General features: G+C 39.9%; 1 protein-coding gene across 2 annotated transcripts in view; it reads right to left on the reverse strand.

The window, feature by feature from the left end:
• nlgn2b (neuroligin 2b) overlaps positions 1–20,289 on the reverse strand; it is a 95,597-nt gene that overhangs the window by 43,164 nt on the left and 32,144 nt on the right. The window contains exon 1 of one of the 2 annotated variants that reach the window (XM_085797529.1): positions 16,551–17,461. The exons of the other annotated variant lie outside the window; for it this stretch is intronic. The gene's annotated coding sequence lies outside the window, so the exon portion shown is untranslated. Of the gene's footprint in view, positions 1–16,550; positions 17,462–20,289 lie in introns of those variants that run through there. 2 annotated transcript variants of the gene reach the window in all.

Genomic DNA, 20,289 nt, shown 5'->3' on the forward strand with positions numbered 1-20,289 from the left:
GCCCTGGTTCTCATCTAATTTCTTCATGTGTCTTCTAGGTGGTTGCATGTTCACACACTGCCCACGGCAAAACTCAAGTAGGCTGTGATCCCGGGAAGGAGGAGGAAAGTGTGCGGTTGCAAAAGGTTGAGCTAAAGAGCCAGGTGTGAGGTCAAAATAAGTAAGGAATAAGTGGGTGGCTTAAAGAAGGAGCAGAGGAGCAATGGCAGGAAAGAGAAGGGGGGAAAAAACTGTCATGGCTAAAATAGAGGCAGGTGAAGGTAACAGGGGTGACATGCGGTTAAGTGGTTTGCTGAATGTCAAGTTACAGCTCATCCTCTAATCCCATTTCTCCACCATACTGACAGTTTAGGACGATAGCCGGGCAGCTGAAGATGAAGCAAGAGGGAAATCTAATGAAATCTACGTATGATGATTAGACTATAACATGTTGAACTGCATGGGAGCTGACACTAATATTATTAATGCAAAGACTTTCATAGTCACCTTCACATCGCTCTCAGCTCTGACTGAAAGAAAACTCTCCGGCTGCTGTTTCTTTATGTCCAGGATCAATGTCCTGCTGCAGTGCTCCACAGTCGGGATGCAACGTATAAAAATGAGATACGAGCCATCCCTTCCCTAAAGCTGAAAGACAGCACTTAAACCTCACAGCCATTGCTTCATTTCCCATCAAATGTGCTGGAATAGAATCACATGTCACCGCCTCAATAGTCTCCAACTGCGTCGTACATATCGCCAAACAACCGCTCTCTGCCTTAAAAGTTTTCCTCGCAACTAATTTCTAACCAATTCAATCTCGGCAGTGTCAAAGGAGAAGCAGCATGGCTGTTCACCGTGATATATTTTAGATGTGTTTCTTGGAGGCAATAATCTTGACTTATCTGAACGAGAACAGGATGTTCTTTTTATGTTCTTTTATTTTTAATATTCTCTTATTTACTGCAGGGATTTATTGGATTCAGGTAGAAAGCTACCTTTTGTCAGGTGAAGTACTTTGTAAACTTTCATGGAACAGAGAAACTACCAGGTTATAGAACTAATATCAAACTACAGTACTGTAAATAAACAAAAAAACTCCATCTTGGACTCAAAGTGTGAAAAGCAATTGTCTTGTTCATCACAACTCCTGCCAAGGCTGCGTTACTTAATGAAGCTATTCTCGGTCAATTAATCATCAACATTGATTTTAGGAGCAATTGACAGCCCTACGCAACAGTGGGGACATTTATGTCAGCACTAACAGCCCTGTATACTGATTAAGACATTCATCTAGTTGTTGCATTTGTCATATTAACACTGGGGCTTCTGTGTCGACAGGAGTAATGTGAGAATCACCGGGTTAAGATCCCAGCTCTTCATTTTCTTCTCTTGAACGTGTTCTGGTGTCAAAAGGGGCGCAGAGGGAATTTAGCGTGATTGTTTACAAGGATGACAAAAAGGTAAGTGGTAGTAGCAAAAGCCCACACTTCTGGAGTGAACGCTTTTAGTTCAAATTGTGAATAATGAGGTCTCCATTCAACACTGTCTGCGAGGAGATAAATTCAAAGAAACAACAACAAAAAGTTATTTTCTCACAGATTTCTGCTGCCAAATTCTTCTCCGAGCAAACCGGCTCCGGTTGAATCAATCAAACTATCTGAACTGCACATTTGCTTAATTGAATCATTAATGCAATCTTCACACTTCACAGTATCAGGTATAGTCCTGCATTGTTGGAAACATATAATCGAATCTAAATCAAGTCAAGTCAGTTGTGTTCTGATACTGACTCCCAAAATGTGATTGTGTGGGGATTTTCTACTTCATCCTTTCCATAAATAAATCATGAACATCCATTTACATTCGGCTGTCGTCAGAGCGTGTTGCAATGAGGTCGTCTTGTTACCCGTTACCCCCACGCTCCCCTGTGAAAAGTGCAATATGTTTTAAGGAGCATCCTGAGAGAGTGTGGCTGAGAGACACATGCCAGGCACACCTGCTCCATTCTTACATAAGATCATGTGAGCACAAAGAAATACTAGGCTGGGAAGAGCGCACACGGTTGACACTGCACAGCACATTGACACAGTAATACTCGTTGTTACACAAGTGTGCAGTCAGTGGGGGGACAGGGAAGAGCAGCTGCAGTCTGGATACTGCACCAGTGTGGGCAGATCGGGCCTGTGCTGGAGAAGCAGTGTGAAATTTTAGATGAAGTGACATGAAGAGCAACAGCAAGGTGGGAACACGGAGTTAGATCAGTGAGCGATATGCAGATGAAATACGACACACTTGTGGGTGTATCTGTCAAGGTGGGGATGAGCGGTATACGGGTCCAGTCACGGCAGCATTTAAAACAGTTGCATTTCACAGAGGAATCAACGCATGTCCTGATGGAACTGACATAATCGCGTGCGTTGGCTCACAGCGGCAACGTGAATCTGCACAATTTTATATTTTATATTTTACAGTATTTATTATTTTATTTTTCGCGTCAAGTTTAAATTTGGTGATCTTGACAAGCTCACTTGCGCATTCACTAACAGCAAGCCATCCTGACAGCGCTGACCTTTGAGGGAGCAGAGAACCAAACAGTCCAAAATGGAGGAAGCTATCATAGCCTGTTAGCTGTGTCACGTTTGCCTGGTTTTGCTTAACCCTCTGTGTTGGAGTGTAAATTGGTCCACAGCAGAGATATATGGATAACTGACAGATACAGTATGAGTACAAATACGTCCTCTTGAATTTGTTGACAGGAGTTAGTTACAGAGCTAACAAGCTCAGAAAGCTTTTACACCTCCACTAAAACTCTGTATTGACGGAATTTAAAAAAAAAAAGGAGTACAATGTCATCCCACATGAAGACCCCAATAGGTCTTTCACTGAAATAGATCAGATTTTGAAATTGTCAAACCCTTTGCTGATGTTTCTGCCAATTGAGAACCATCAACTGGGCCACTGTTATGACTACAGCAACCATTAAATGGGGCTCTGTAATCATCAACTTATTCAAACCCTAGAATTATCAATAAAAGCTGTTTTCACACTTTCCTGAACAGAAGAATAGATTAACAACTTGAAGAGGCCGGTATATTACAAAAGCACAAAAAAATAATGGTAAGAAAAGCACAATTTTGTAAAATAGGTATAGTCCACTGACAGTATTATAATAATAATATTATGACTATTTTAGGGCTGGCTCCTTTCGAGATCCTTCAGAATTAGGATATTTTGCACTAATAAATATGCTCCATATAAAGATAATTTAATTCAGAGGTTAAAGTACGTTTCTGTTGAATTTTCAACAGAAACTTATTATAGAACCCATTATAGAAACTTATAGAAATGTTACACTCCAAAAATGAAGAAAATCCCAAGAAGATCAAAAAATCAAATATCTGCATTTAAACTTTGTGTCACTGCCATTTTTTTTTTTGGTTAAGTTGAATGTTTAATTGTCCGATATAAAAGTTGCCATGCATGAGAGAGTTAAGAGGTACAATGACTGAGCTCCAATGGGTTGAAAAAATTGTGAGGGGAAGTGGAAAGTTGAACGTGATTAACTTTAGCTTTTGGTTTGCAGATGCTTCAAGTTATTTTTAAAATCGTTACACCATCACGTCTCCTATGTTCTGACACCGCAGTAGTCATCCTTTAGGTGTGTTCCATCTATTTGTTTTGCATGTTGTTTGTTTGTTTAGCTTGTGTGTCCTTCACCACTGCTAAAATGCAACTCCCTAACTGCTGGTGTAATGCACTACAGTCCAGCTGTGTTCTGGGTATCCAAACACATTAATAATTGAAATGTTTTCAGAGGAGCTGGGATAACATGCATAGTGTTTTTCCCTCTTTTGCAGCACACCACTCTCCTTTTCTCTGAAAATAAACCAGAGAGTTTCTATATGTGTAAATGTAGTTACTCCTACAATATCGACAGGGGATCCCGAAGAATAACAAATTAACTTGCATGTTTTGGTGTTTTCTGTTAGGATTGTTTGTTTAAAAAGAGTGGCCATGTTGTATAACAGTGTGAATCCCATGAAGATCAGCTCAGACACTAGCGATAAAAATCAAAAATCACAGTGCCAGTCCTTTTCTAGCGTTAACAATACATTTTAATTACCTTGAATATTCAGTTAATACAAATTCTAAATCACATTTCCCCTAATTTAAGAGTTACAATTGATCAATTCTGATGAAATCAATGGTCATCTATGGTCAGTATTTTCAGCCAATCACCTCATACGTTGTCCTGAGAGCCTACATGTATGAATCCACAGAAAACAGTGCAGCAGAATAATAATTCATTGATAACAGCTGCACTATTTACTGTATACCGTTTATACAGCATGATAGCTGTGTTAAAGCAAAAATTCTAACAGCTCTTGTTCAACAAAAATGAGCCTATAAATTTTAATGTTAAGCATTTCCTGATGGCAGATCAGTTAAATGCAGCAGGAAGTTAAAGAGCAGCCATGGTGAACTGTTCAATGAAAAGCTGTGGGAGGCAGGCGGCACCTTCTCAACAAGGTAACCAAAACACCAGCACTGACTCAACCCAAATCTTTATTAAAACCATTAAAACATCTGTATCATCTTTATTTACTGGCCTGCACTGTAAACAGATTAACCAATAAATCCTCTGTTGCATTTGTGACAAAGCAGCTGCTGCCTTGTAGTGTTTAAAACAGCATTTGCTGTTTCCATGGTAACCACAGGTGTCACAACATAAACCAGTAGGCCTACTAAAATCTTAAAGATTACTTTTTTGTTCGTTTTCACTGTACTTTTTTTTTTTAAACACTATTTATTTTTTACCAGGGACCATGAACATAACAGTCTAAAAAGAGGAAAGATTTAGCTATGAGCTCATTTCCATCAGCAGTCCCTCAGCAGCTGAAGGAAACAATAAAACACTGGGCAAAACCTAACATCACCATTACAAATCTCCCAACATCCTATTCATAACCATGCACACAAATACACAATAACCAAAAAATTTATGCAGACTAGACTGGTTATTAAAAAACACTTCTGTTTTTTTTATTTCACAAGAAAATGTGAAAGTCTGTGCAAGTTTTCAGATTGATTTATTTCATTATTGAATACCTTTGGGGGAAAAGTGGATTGTGCTTTAAATATCTATCCGACTGTACCTTACTGCCATAAACAGAACAATCTTTTACTGTTCTTAATCATAGTGTAATTGCCATGTGCTGATACTGTAATGACATAAGTATGTCTGCATACCTTGGGTGTGTGTGTGTGTGTGTGTGAACTCTTCAGTTATGGCCAAAACTATCTGCACTTGACCTTTGACTACAAGAATCATATTAGTTCATCCTTGACTGAAGTGAATGTTTGTGCTGATTTTTTTTAAAGGAAATTTCCTTAAGGTTTTATTTAATATTACCTTTGCGAGAATGGAATGGGCAGACGTCTAGAGGGGCATAAAAACATAATGAAAGTGACCAAAATCTCATTGAGGATTATTAGAGGTTTATCAGAATCATCTACTATTGATTCTTGGATTGGATTACTATTTAAATTTCTGATCATTATTGTTGAATCCCTATCTGCATTTTACTGTCCTTTACATCTTTAACAAAGCATTGCCATACAGTATGTTTTATGCGTATGCTTTCAGAATAAATTACTTTAATGATACCAAAACTAGCAGGTTGATGTATAATAGAACATAAATGATCAATTACAGATTTTAATGTGTTTATTATCATATCATTATAGATTGTATACAGCCATAATAAAGTCATTTTAACCTAATAGCCAGTGACAGAAAAGGAAGGAGCTTTCATTGTTGGTATTACCAATCTAAATGCACATCATCAGATGGTTGTCTAAAATAAACTAATACACTAAATGTATGGGGGCAGCCGGTGCTGTGTTTGACCACAGACAATCATAATAATGGGTAATACAATCATGTCAAGCAGCTGGTCCTAGATACATGCTGCTGAGAGTTCAGCCAAACATCCTGAAACACAAGCCTGCTTTATTGTCTCACACTGGGCGGAGTTTGGACTCAAGATCATCACTCATTTGAGTCAACACATACAATGTACTTTGCCATGCTATTCATGCTGCCACAACACAAAACAGCAGATGAAACGTAAACGCTGCTTTAAGAGGACTGTCATTCCCTGTGGAAAGTGTACCTTGACAGATGGGCTGGCTGCACTGATGATGTGTAACTTTGCTTAAGTAGTGCACTGAGACTTGCTGTATGTGATGTATTCTGCTGAAATGATTTGTATGCCCAAAAGTGTTAAGAGGTTTCCTGTACTTCAAAGGTACTGCTCTGAGGTCAGCTGAATAAAAGATGGGGGGCGTTATTTGGGTTTCAGTGCAAGTTCCAAGTTTTAAAATGGACAAATCATTCAAATACAGGTAGATGCATAGAGGACTTTGTTTCTTACTAAATTCAGTTCAGTTTCTTGACGCAGTGTTTTCTCAATTTAATCAGCACCAACTGCCTATATAAGCCACAACATCAACTTAAAATTACCTCAAGAAAACAGTACCACAAGTACAATACTATACAGGATGGATTATTATTAATTTTCCAGAATGTTAATTGCTACATGTTTGTGTTCAAGTTTTTTTTTGGGGGGGGGGCGCCATATTCTTAAATGGAGCAGTATGTCGGTTCAGGTAGGGACCTACGTAGGTGCCCGCATACCATCATCTGATCAGTATCAGATGACTCTTACAATCACCTATCAGATTGAAACAAGGTGGTCTTTATAATCTGACAAGTTCACACTTTCACTCCTGTGATTATACATGTCACTGCTGCTTTTACATCTCACACCACACACACTGAATCTGCCGTGCTACTTGGATTCATCTGTTAAGCGTCTTTGAATGAGAATTTTCCACTGAGGGCATCTGGACATCTATTTACAATACATCACTGTGAATCCTTTGGCATAAGTGTCTGTCTAAACGGCTTGACATTTTGAAAGAACACTGTTCAGTGTAGTGGTCTTAGCAATGCAACCCTTTGGTTGCGCTGACGTCAGCCTGCTTAGCCGTGAAACTTCACCACAGCTAACCTTGATCTTCCCCATGATCAACTGATTTGTTGATGGATGTAATGCTCTATGAAGCTGTATTTACATTATGATTATAACATTGCTCTATAAAACATTTTACAGCAACCATCACCAAAATTGATTGTGCATTTACCGAGGAAAATGCAGTGTGATTGCTGACAGCTCTTGCAGCTCCCTTGCAGGTGCTGAAGCTAGCAGCTGCTGTACCATGTTTTATTTGATCATAAACAGACATAATAATGCCCATTTCTATTTTTACTCTGGTGCCCCCTGTTTGTGTGCAATTCAGTACAAATTGTAAATTACAAACCTGTGTGCAATACCACACAATGTGCAATAAGACAGGAAAATCTTGTAGCAGCGCACACAATAGCAACAACTGACTATATGAGGCATCTCACCATGGACCAGCTGTTTACCAAGTTTCAAATCTCTAGCCTTAACAATTTTACAGGCATTAGTGATTTTACACACTATGCACTTGGTAATAAATGAATAACTCATATCAACAAGCTGTTTACAAGCTAACATGGCCTAGTTTTATATCTTAAAATTTTAAAAGTAGAACCATTACTATCTGTGAATAGTAGCAAGCTTCTTTTTTTTAAAAATTTCAACAGAAACATTCATGAGTTATAGCAGGTTGAACTTCACCACACACAAGAGTATTCTGTTGATCAATCACAAACAAACCATGATGACAGTATGTTAAACATGTGAGCAGTGCCTGTGGATGACCAAACATGGTATGTATGAAGACATATAAGCCCAGTCGTGTCTCATGTCCAAAAAAAAAAAAGAAAATCAAAATGGCAGAATAATTTTTTATAACACAAATGGGTATGACCAAGAGTGGCAGTATGCCAATAAATTTACGGAAGAAGAATAATGGCTGACAGCAATCACAAAATGAAGACTTCAAATCGAGCCATTAGGGCTACTCATGAGATGAAACACTTGGCCTGGTGACACCAGCAAGTGTGCAGCAAAATAATTTGACTTCAGTGGAACTGCTACAAAAACTGGATGCACTTGCAAGGGTGAGCCAAATGTGCATGATTTTTGATTAAAGGGATACTTCACCCAAAATCGATAATTCCCCAATTTTCTACTCAGTGTCATGCCAAGGAAGGGTTTGGAGAACTTTCTGAGGCTTTAAAATGCTTTTGGAGTTCCGGAGGGGTCCGCCTGGCAACAGATTTTCATATAACGGCGATGGATAGAGTTAACTTTTGAATTATCCAAAACACACACTATGAAACATCCAAATACCTCCATACTGCTCGTCCGTACTGACCCAAGTGTCCTGAAGCCGCGACATGAAAAAGTTGTTTGGAAAAAATTTATTTGATCTCTGTTTTTAGCCTTGTTGTAGCAGTAGCTCCCAATTTTTTCCAAACAAATTTTTCATGCCGCGGCTTCAGGACACTTCGGTCAGTACAGACGAGCAGTATGCAGGTATTTGGATGTTTCACGGTGTGTGTTTTGGATGATTCAAAAGTTAGCACTATCCACCGCCATTGTATGAAAATCCGTTGCCAGCCGGACCCCCCTGGAACTCCAAAAGCGTTTTGATGCCTCCAAAAGTTCTCCAAACCCTTCCTTGGCATGACGCTGAGTAGAAAATTGGGGAATTATCGATTTTGGGTGAAGTATCCCTTTAACTTTCACACATAAATTGGTATCATTTACCAACAGCCAGGCGTCCCGTCCCGTCAGTGCTGACCTTTAAAGGACCTAAGAGCCAGAGAGCAGGAAATGGGGAGCACAATCATGGATAAGCTGAGTTGCACTATTCACTGTTTTTAACAAGCTCTTCTGAAGTATTCACTGCTGCAGGAATGAAGAATGGCTTTTAGACAGGAGCTGATTATACAAAAACATCCATGAGCATTCAATTCCATTAGCAACTGAGCTGACTCCTACTACTAACTGACATTTACCATGTATGATAGTTTGTAGAGATTTCCCAGGCAGGATCCCAGACCCACATTTGCTGAAATGTGACAGTGAATTTCATTGTGCAACTCAAGCATGCATTTTTAGATTTTATTTCAAGCAGTCCTTTTTTTTTCAAATATGAAAGGTGTCAAAATTCAGTTGTCGTGTGTGACCTGTCTATTCTGACTGCACAAAATCTCATGCTGCCTCCCTAATACAATAATCTCTACCACCTTTTATTTTTAATTATCATTTCTTATGAAAATGATTTTTTTTCAGGTCATTAGAAATATTGTAAATGGGCCAAACAAAACAATTATTTCATTATAAGATAATATGAGATCAACAGTTATTTTCTAGGTTTTAAAGTTAGCTACAAGTTTAATTCCTCTCGGCCAGTAAGTGTTGCACTCACACTCGCCTGCTCTCTACTCACAGACGTTTTGTGGATGTGTTATTTTTGAAAAATTAATCATTTTGGTGAAAAAGTTGCTATAACCTTTAACTTAACATGAACAAACAAGGTATTTAGTGATTACATGAGTGGGCAATAACGGTCTACTTAAATAACTGGATCACACTGGCTGCTCCTCTGCTCTGTGTTGGATTTCTTTTTATTATAAATTATTAATTAATTAATTAATTTTTATATTTATTTTACTAAAGTGCCACTGTCTCCACATACAAGTGCTGAAATGACATAAAAATGTCATGTTTTACATTCAGATTAATTTTTAGACATAGACATGGACACTCCATAGTGACAGCTATCATTTTTATGTAATGCTGCTGCCATGATACTGTATAAATATGACAGCAACAGGTCTCTTTTTCTGCTGGGATATCACATCATGCATGACTAAAATGCCAGAGGTCAAATCTCTACGGAGTGCCACTTTATTCAATGTTGAATAATATGAAATAAAGAGACGAGAGGGGAGAGGGCTGCAGCGCTCAATGTAGGTAGATCTCATAAGGTGCTCTTTGGAAGAGATGGGGTATGGAGACCAACTTGAAAAAAGAGAAAAGAGAAATCCAAGGCAACTCTTCTGGTTTTGATATTTGAAGGGTGAAGACCCTGATGAAGGCCCATGAAGGCCGAAACATGTAGGTGTCAGCCATTCTTTTAATAAAGGCCTTTTAAATATCAAATCCAAAAGAGTTGCCTTGGATTTCTCCGTTTTTTTAATATGAAATAAATCCTAAAAAAAATCAGATGATTTGAAAATGAAACGTCCTGCCATCTGATATGAAAACCATATTTTCCGTCAATGCGGGTCATATAATTAAATTATGTGTGGCACCTCTAATAATAGTAATAGTAATAAGTTATTATTCAGTAATTCAGTTCAATAATCGATTATCAGCAGCAATGTACGCCGGTTTATGAAAGTGGTCTGTTGTTACATTGTAGAGGTGTTTTTATTAGTCTAATAAAACATGTCAACTTGCAGGCTATAGCTCCAGCTGTAGCATGGCTGGGTATTTGGAGATAAATGGCAAATTGCAGACGATACACTGCAGACTTCACGTAGCTTCCTGCAAAGCTTCTCACATAGCTTCTCATGCTGAGAGAGGTGATGATGAAGTAAGTGATGATTGACACCACATGCTCCTTAATTTGCAAAGAATTCAGCTATCACATCCCATACATTAACATGTGTGCCACAGTAAAAAATCAAACACAATCAGCAGCTGCTATGCTCCTACCACGCACATGTGTTCCTGGCCTAACCCCGGACCCTGACTCACCAGTGTTCACCAGCATCATCATCATAACATGATTAAGGGTTGGTAACAACCAACTGATGTGACCTGAAAATGTTCAGAAACAAAAACAGCTCAGCACACAAGCACCAGATCAGCAGCTTAGAATGCACAGTGTCAATAACTATGCTGAGATCAACAGAAATCACCGACTTACGACAGCAGATGTAACACATCACAGTACACCCGAAACAGAAGACACTGTCTGAAATGTAAACCATGTAAATCATCTATCTTGTCATAACATTTGCAAAAAAACAAAAAAACAAAAAAACAATGACGACACAAGCCTTGTGGGATGCCTGTTTTCTTGCAAAGGGCTTAAACTGAGATGTGTTCGATGTTTAGGTAATTACAGTGCATATATGATCCATTTGAATGAAACCAAAACAGCAACACAGAATTCATTGTTTTCATATTTGAACACATTTTGCATGGTTCTTGCTCTTTTTGCGGTGATGTGTTACAGTAGCTAGTGCTTGTTTTTACAACAACTGCACTGGTCCCACTAAAATCTGTAGGACCAGCAGCTCACCGTGGTCCTGAAGTGGATTTCTCTACATTGAACAACAGGGTGCAATTGTGTTGTCATTACACATTGAGTACGTATATATTCCTCAGTGGCTTGTCTTAGCACCTTTCCAGCGTTCCAATGTTCTTTCCACTGAGCAATTCATTATTTCTGTACTACAGGGACAGAGTAGGTGCAGGGGGGGCATGGTTATTAACATTTCCTTGAGCACCATATCTCAAATTTGTTCAGGCATTAAAGTTCCTTGCTCTATCCCAAGGCAATGAAACTAGCATTAGCTAACTTCATACTGCAACATTAACTGGCTATCATATTCCCATCAGAAAATGTAAAATATATGACATTTAATTCATGGCAAATGGGCTGCTGCCCCGGTACGGTATATCATGTAGGCTACGACTGCCTATGTGTCTTACTCATGTCAACACTGCCCACACCTTTCTAAAGAGCACCAGCTGCCTAATGCCTGTGCTGTCATAAGCAAGGTGAATTATGATCACTGTGGTCTGCGATACACTAACGCTGCCTGAAAGTGACGGTTCTTTATTTTCTTTTTTTAAGAATACATGGCATGTTTGAATGCCAGCTCCAGCCTCTGCATCACCGCCCCAAAAATATCACAGAATCAAATGTTAGAGCTGCTTAATGGATCATGTCTGATGAATTGAAGGGTGGAACTTTGTGATTCAGAAAAGGTCACATGTTCAGTTTTAATGGGCTTGTGCCTCTGCTGCTAATAGAAGACACATTAAATTACCAGATATTTTAATGGGGTTTGGTGTGATATTCTTCCCAGACTGTATAAGACAGAGCAGCACTTATCCTGGCTTATCTCATGGATGACTGTTATGTGATATTGTTCAAGGGAGGTTACACAAGATGGTTACCATGGCATTTGCCCAGGCGTTTCTCCAGCTTTACTTTGCTCACAGATAATGGGTCAGGTCAAGCTATTCTCCTGCTTTTCTTGTCCCTGGTTGTGACTAAGAGCTGGGTCATTTTAACCTTCCCCTCCCTCTAACTTGACATCTTCACACAAGAAATTAAAATCTCCAAGCCTCCATTACAGCAGCAACACCATTAACCTAGCATATGATGCACGTTTTATGTAAAGAGGCAATAGCATGGTAAGAAACCAGCTAATAGTGAGATGATGTATGGATAGTTACAGGTATACCATGTCTTCTCATCTTCAAGCAGCACTGGGTGGACCATATCATAACATGGCAGTGCTCAAAACCAAGTGATATCCTGTGTTTTGTCCCTGTTTTGAGGCAACTTGCCAGACAGAGGGAACAGGTGCCATGCAGCAGTGACACTAGTGGTTACTTCCAATCCTAATGTCCAACCTCTCGACAGAAATCACAGATATCGGACGTTCTTGATACATCTCTGAGGGCTCAGGGCGATCTCAAACTATAAAATTGGTGAGCGCACGAGGGCTCTTTTGTAGACTTTTTTGGCCCTTGATACACACTTTCTGTAAGTGCACAGGCCTGCAGATTCTCCTTAAGGGACTGACCCATAATTCATGGTGTTGTGGCATAAAAACAACTGGAACAACAGGGGATCCCCAGAAGGATCTAGAAAGACATGGAAAAAGAATCAAAACAATGATAATTTGCCTCAGAGACATATGATATCATCCAGTGCTATCCCATTGTTCTGCTTAGAGTCCTTGTGTCGAGTATATTCATATGCTTCAAAAGTTCAATGCTTTGACCACAGAGTGGACTTTGAGATTGGGGCAGTATTGTAACATATGACTTAAAGGAGACATATTATGCCCCCTTTCCACAAATTAAAATAGTTCCCAAGTGTCTTAAAGACATATCTCTGACATGCTTTGGTCAAAATACCCCAAGGATCAAATAGCACAGCTCTCTTTTCTCTCAAAACAGCCCTGTTCAGAACGGCTGGTTTCAGTGCCTGTCCCTTTAAATGCAAATGAACCACTGCTTGCCCCGCCCCACCCCTTCTACCGGTCCCAGGTAGGGGTGGTATTATGCAAATTCGAATCCTAGTTACATCACTGGAAGACAACTGAGGGAACAGCTCATAAAACCACGTGGATTTCAACCTAGGGAGCCGGCACATTACAGGTTTTTTTGTCAATTCTCACATTTTAGGGGCCAGAAGTTAAGACAAACAAAAAGTGATATTTCCATAATATGTCCCCTTTAACCTCTGGTGCAAAAGTTTCTAACATGGATGAACTCCCAAGTGTCCATATGATCAACATTTCACTAGTGATACTTGCAAAGATAGGTGCAGCCTGAATCTGCTTACTGTAACCTTCTCAAAGGCAACTGCATTAGATTATATGAGAATACCTCAATCACTGAATATTCCACACAGTGAATGTGTTAATATTTGGTTCCCACTTGTTTATTAACACTTTTTTTCCCCCCAGTCTTGCTTCGTGATGTGATGGCAGCATAATGATGCAGCTCAGCTTGTACTGCTTTTGGTATGAAGGTTTTTTGACATATACTCAGACATTGCATGTTTCAATGCAGAAAATCTAATTATCTGGTAACAAACAACTGAGACATTATCTATATCTTTAAAAGTGATACTGAAAAAAGAAAAAAGTGACCATCCCACAGACTGCAGTGTTAAGAATAAATGGTGGAAATAGAGGTAAACAAGCTTAAGTAAAATGCGTGGGCACAACAGGAGGAAAGTTAAATAAAATTGAAGCTGGCTTTGATAAATCACTGCATATTTACTATTTTTTAATGTGTCTTCTCCTTGCAGATGATATTGCCCAGTGGAGACGCATTAATCTTATCATAACCCAAACCAGGGAAGAATAATTTTGTGTTTCTGTTGTTTTTTTTCTACTCTTGTGGCCATAGTTAAATATAGAGACAAATGACACTTTTTTTTTTAGAAAGGACATCCTATGGCTGTAGCAAGCAGCCTATGGCTATACAGCACACACAGTGACCTGCAGGTCAGGCAGCTAACATACTATATTATATTAGCTCGTTCTGCTTGATGACAAGGCTCGTTGACTCTGTGCAACGGCAAATTTTGTTTTTCAAATGGGAAAATGTAATTCATCTACACATCCAGTGCAGCATCAGAGAGCAGAGAAAAGGCCCATTTCGGTGGCCAAATTCATGTGCTTCATGTTACCTGTTGATTTAAAATATATTGAATGCACCTGAATCCATCACATACACACAGACTTCTTGTTGTATCTGTTAGCAGCAGAGATAAATGATGCAGAAGAAAAACCAACATGCCACATCCAAACATCTTAATGAGGATTTCAAGTGTTGTATTTGTTTTACTTGCTCACACCCATGATGAAACAATCAATTCAAAATCAAGCTTCAACCGAAAATCTAACCAAGCAAAATCCATAATTACTAAAAGCTGCCAAAGCAAAATAGGAAAGAAAAATCATGTGGCTAACCCTTTTTAAATGCTGGGCCTTGGTGATGGAAATATACATTGATATCTGACAAGGTTGTTCTCTCTCAAAAACAGCTAAACAACACAACAGCTGGCCAGTGATCCTGTCCTCCTTACTGTTTACTGTACGTGTGCGAGAATATCACATTGAACACTTCTGGACCCTTCACCTTCCTCCCCCACGCATACTTTATTAAACATTAAGGCTTAACACATTTTGTTCTGGATTGTAAGTCTACACTTCGGTTGTCATCCAAACCATTAAGCAGCCATTCTCTCCCTCTCTCTCTTTTTTTAACACATTTATCTTTTCTATTTTCTCTCTGGACCAAATGACACTGTAGTCGCCACAATCGGCCCTTTGCTGTTGTTGGTTAAGGTACCAGAAAACCCCTTTGATCAGGTCAAATTCATGTGTTGACTGTTGTTTGTTTGGTTATATTCTGTTTTTTTGCAGAATAAAATATTTTGCTTTACCTAGGGATTTTTCTGAAGTGAAATTTGCTACTGAAGCCTCTAGGCCCACTTGCTATTGAAATGCATGAGACAAAAATAAGCCACAGACAAACAAATTTCAGAAATAGATCCTTATTTTAGAAGGAATACATCTTTTAAATGACAGAGAGAGATTTAAATGTGGGGTTCTAGGTATATCTAAACATTTTCTGTACATGGCCACCATCCTGTGCTCTATTCAAAATGTATTTTCTCTTATGACCACTGAGAAAATATGACTTAAAAATGCGAATACATGGCATATATGAAGCCCATGCAAGTCATCGATGTCTTCAGCCATGTTCTGCTTTATCTGAGCAAGTGTCCAAATGCCAGTAGCCAGGTTGACGTTGCTTCGAAAGCAATCAAAGCTATTTCAACAGTACATGAACGGAGAGCAATACCAAATTCTGCAAAAGTCTACAAAACCATGTTATTAGTTTTCAGATGGATTTTAAATGTCACTCTTCTGTAGCTACAGGCGCCGTGTCTGGGTGAAAAAAAAACATGTTTATTTCCTAAAAATGAAAATAAACCATTCCTCATCCATGACCTGTCAGAACAGAGGTCCTGTTGTCTGCCATTAACTGAGCACTGCCCAACCACCACTGAATATTAATGGAGCCTTCCCTGTATCATCAGAGTGTGTGCATTTAATTCACAATCCTATCTGCATCTTCTAGGGCACAGGCTTCGTGTGTCTATGTGTTTGTGCATACTGTGGTGTGTGTGTATGTGTGTGTGTGTGTGCATCAGTGCTGTTGTTGGTTTGTTCATGAGAGAGGACATCTTCTGAGTTCAAGCCCTGTCACACACTCTGGTTGAGATTAGTTGTATTGCAGCATAGCAGCATGTGTGTCTAATTAAGCAGCCGTTAATAAGTGTATTGAAAGCGTTATGTAAAAAATCATCTATACCCTAGCACAAGCAGAGAGACAGCACACAACTGGAGCTCCACTGAGGAGAGCAGCCGGTCTGACTGACTCCAATTAAATCAGATGAATATCATCTTGTCAGCAGCATGGTTAAAAGGACAGAATACTGATGCTGGATGCACAAAGTGGACCGATCGTGTTAAGATGTGACAGCTTATCAACAGGCAAGGCCAATGGAAGGCTCCCACTGAAAGGAAGAAAATACGTGCTATAGCAACAAAGTGGTCTGAGAATGTACACTGAAATCTCATTCCCCAATTCTGACAGTGCGTCAAGATGGATAACGTGCGCAATGTGCGAAGTCACCAAAGCGTACATATTGCGCACACATAAAACCCATGATGGACAGAAAATCTCTAGTCACGTTTAGTAGGTGGTGGGGAACATATGGCTTACCTAAAAGACTCGATGCCAGCACCGGAATTATGATGATGACGATGATGATGGTCCGTCCATCTAAATGCGATTCTTCTTTTCTATCCTCTGTCGGTGTGTCGATGAGATTTTAACTAGGCCATTTCTTCCCTGATCGCATTTATTTCTCAGGAGGGCAACGCGTCGCAGGGTTTCGCATATCAGTACACCTTCTCGGTGTCCGTCTTTCTCCGGCTTTTCCAAAAAAAGCACACCTCATAGTGCCCCCCTCCTCATCTCTTATCCCTCTCTGACAACACCCTGCTCTGTTCCTTATCCACAGATATTTGACTTTTGTAATGTTGAAATGCAGCAGCCAGTGCAATTCAAACTAGAGGGGGGTGGGAGGAAGAAGAAAAAAACACTCAGTAAAATAAATGCGTAACGCTATAGCGTCAAGACTCTGCGCGTTGCTTCACAAGTCAACGCAGGGATCTGTCCTCTTTTCCCCATTTGTCCATGCTGATAATAATCCACGGTATATCAGCCCCGCTGCACCGCCAGGGGCCTTCAAAAAGCAACGGACTGTTCGGCTTAAAATGTGAAATAGCGCTCTAAAGACACCCCACGAAATCAGGTGTCCAATCTCTTCTTTACGCGCTTGCGTGGTGCTCTCTCTTGGTTTCACTTGGTATCTGATGCTCCTAACAGCAAATAGAGGATCAGTCTGAGAAGCGGCGCGCGGATCTTCCGCTCAGCCTCCATGCTTTTTAGAATAGTGCCATAACTGCTTTAAATATTACAGTGCAGTGGTATTGTTTCGAAGCCCGATGCGTGCGCTGAAGAAGACCCCACGGCTTGAGCTTCAACAGAGTCTCTCTCTCCCTCTCTCTTCGGCCCCCCTCTCTCTCCCTCACTCTCTCTCCCTCTCCCTCTCTCTCTCAGTGCGGTCTAATCGACTCTCTCTCGCTTATACAGGGCACCGCTTGGAATATTTCTATCACACAGTTGTCATGGCGAGGAGGCGCGACGCACAATCCAGTGCTGCTGAAACCGTCATGTGAAAAAGAAAATGCGTGTGAAACAGAGGGCTACAGGGGTTTGCTTTGATTAGTTTTAAATGAGAACATGCACGAGTCTGACGTCAGACTGTCACGCTGTCAGGATTTTTTTTTTTTTTTTTTTTTGATTTTGGTATCAGAAATCAGTATTTCAAAACATTTCTATATTAAAGGAAAGGATAGGCTACAGCTACAAATAACCACAATATGACTGTTAATATGTCAATGCTTCATACATTCCTGTTCAGTATGTGTTCATTTACATGTGGGTTCCTGCAGGATGTGGTGATTTGGTTAAAATGTTGACAACCCAAGTTCATTTTCACTTAAAGCCACAGTAATTGATTTGGCCACTTGGGGGCTGTAGACTAAAACTGGAAACCCATCACTGACATGAGCCTTTGAGTGGACAGGGTGAACTTGTCATCAAACAGTTGACCATTTAAACAACCCACAAAGGGAAACACCATTAGTCTGTTTTAGAGTCCTGTTTGTGTCCACCTGATGGATGAAACTCCAATAATTACTCTCCATTTAGCTCCGTTTTCTTCTCCACCGACTCCTTTGGGAAATATCTAGCTCTTCATCTGCTAAATACTACTCTATGTTCAAAGTTTGTCTGTCATTTGTTGCTGAGCAGGTAGCATGTAGTGGTGATTAGAGCTGTTTTTGCAAAATGAAAAAAAAAAAAAAACATTGCTAATGAAAGCAATGAGTGCAAGCCATGAAATTAAAACATTGAGCTAAAAGATGCTGTAGAGCTGACAGGACCTGCAGAGTCAGATGATAATTATCTGCAGGTGCATCACTATTAGTGAGCCCATGTACATTTAACATGGGGTCATTTGATCCAGTGTTAATATAAAAACATTGATTAGAGCCGCTTTTAACAGCAAATTACAATTTACTGCTAGTTAATGTAGAATTTATTATGCGATCTGCAACTCTGGGGATACTCTCCGTGTCTAGTCTCATTGTGGAACAGTGGATTGCCTCTCTACTCTTTCAAGGAGGGGTCATGAGAGAGAGTCTTCATGTGCTTGGTAAACATTGATAGGTCGTTTAAAGCAGAAGTAAGTGATATATTTGTGTTAATATAAGTCTTAAATAGTTATATCTTCCGACAGCAATCACTTACATAGAGTGTTTGGACCGAAACACGGGTCTGTCAGTCACTCTGCTCTGCTCTGAGTCGAGGAGAAAACATTTATCGTATCCTACAGTTTTTATCCAATGAGGAGAGAGAACGGCATGCAGGGCTGTGTGTGCAGCCAAGGGACGCCGTGAATGTGGCGACGTAGGGACGAGGACTGTTATGGTGCGTTCAAGGAAACTCGTAACTCCTGTTTTTCCGACCTGTGAAGTTGTATCAGTTTGATCTGGTACGAGTTCACGGGTCGGAAGTTACGAGTGGCCGTTATAGTGACTTTCACCGTGAAGCTGTAATTTACGATTTCAAAAGCCGGCCTGGAACGCAGCATTAGCGAAAACAACCGGATCGCTTACTTCTGCTTTAATTGCATTGAAATATGGCTGCTATTTGAAACAAGTCCTCCACCTTAAACAACCATATACCCTACAGACACATACATAGGAACGTACCAGCGGCTGATGCACTGTACCTTCATTGTTATGGTAATAATACAAGCTGTGGAAAGGTAACATAAGCAGCTCATCCATCCACCACAACCTCCTCTATCATGGACTTTGTCACTCTTTATGCTAAACCACCTCTTCTCTCCTCTAACAAATACTATGGTCAATACACTCTACCTAACAACAAATAACTCCAGGTTGTAAGAGGCTGTTGGTGAATGCTCTGCCTGAGTAAGAAGGCGAGAAGTCAAGCATACACGCAGTGGCTGTTGGACTTTACTAGACCATTCCCTGTTACCAGTCCTGTAATGTGTAATATCAAGGTGGAGCTGGTTTGGCGGCCTTTACATCTCTGCTTTTTTGTTGATGATATAATTCTACTGGCTTCATTGTGCCATTGATACTGGACGATGGTGGTTTGTCTCCACTGGGTTGGGAACACCAAACAAAGGTGGATTGGGGTGATGCAGACCTTTGTGCACTGGTGGTGAAGTGGGTGCTGAGGCTGAAGATGATTTAGACATTGATCTACGTTCCAAAATTGCAGGTCTCACCTATCGGGTTGTGAGCTTTTTGTAGTGACTGGAAAAATAAATAAATAAATAAATAAATTGAGGATACAAGTGGCAAAACAAGCTCCTCTCACAGGGCAGCTGACTCATAGGAGCAAAGTTAAGAGCTGAGACACACAGAAAAAGCTCAGAACCTAGACACTAGAGGGATGAAAATCCCATTTGGCCTGCAAACTCTACAGGATGCCCCAGGAAGCGGAGGATGTGGCTGAGGAGAAGGAAGTCTGAGCTACTTAGGCTGCTGCCCACACAACCCAAACCCACGATATGCAGCAGGAAATGGACGGATGGGTGGATGGATGCATGAATAAATGCATTCCAGACTCTTTTATTATTATAGCCATTAGTTAGAAGAGTAGAATCTACTAAGCATCCATTATTCTGCACTGTTTGCCTATGCTCACAATAAGTCTCATACACTTTATGGTTCTTTGAAATCATATTACAGTGTTTTAAATTACATAAATATTAGCTAATATAATAGGGAACATGGTAACATCATCCATTTTCTCTTCAGTGTGAGGATACTGCAACAAAACAATTTAATTGTGG

Source organism: Trachurus japonicus, chromosome 14 (assembly GCF_045865225.1).
Source record: "Trachurus japonicus isolate A0001 chromosome 14, Traja_1.0".
Taxonomy (NCBI): Eukaryota; Metazoa; Chordata; class Actinopteri; order Carangiformes; family Carangidae; genus Trachurus; species Trachurus japonicus.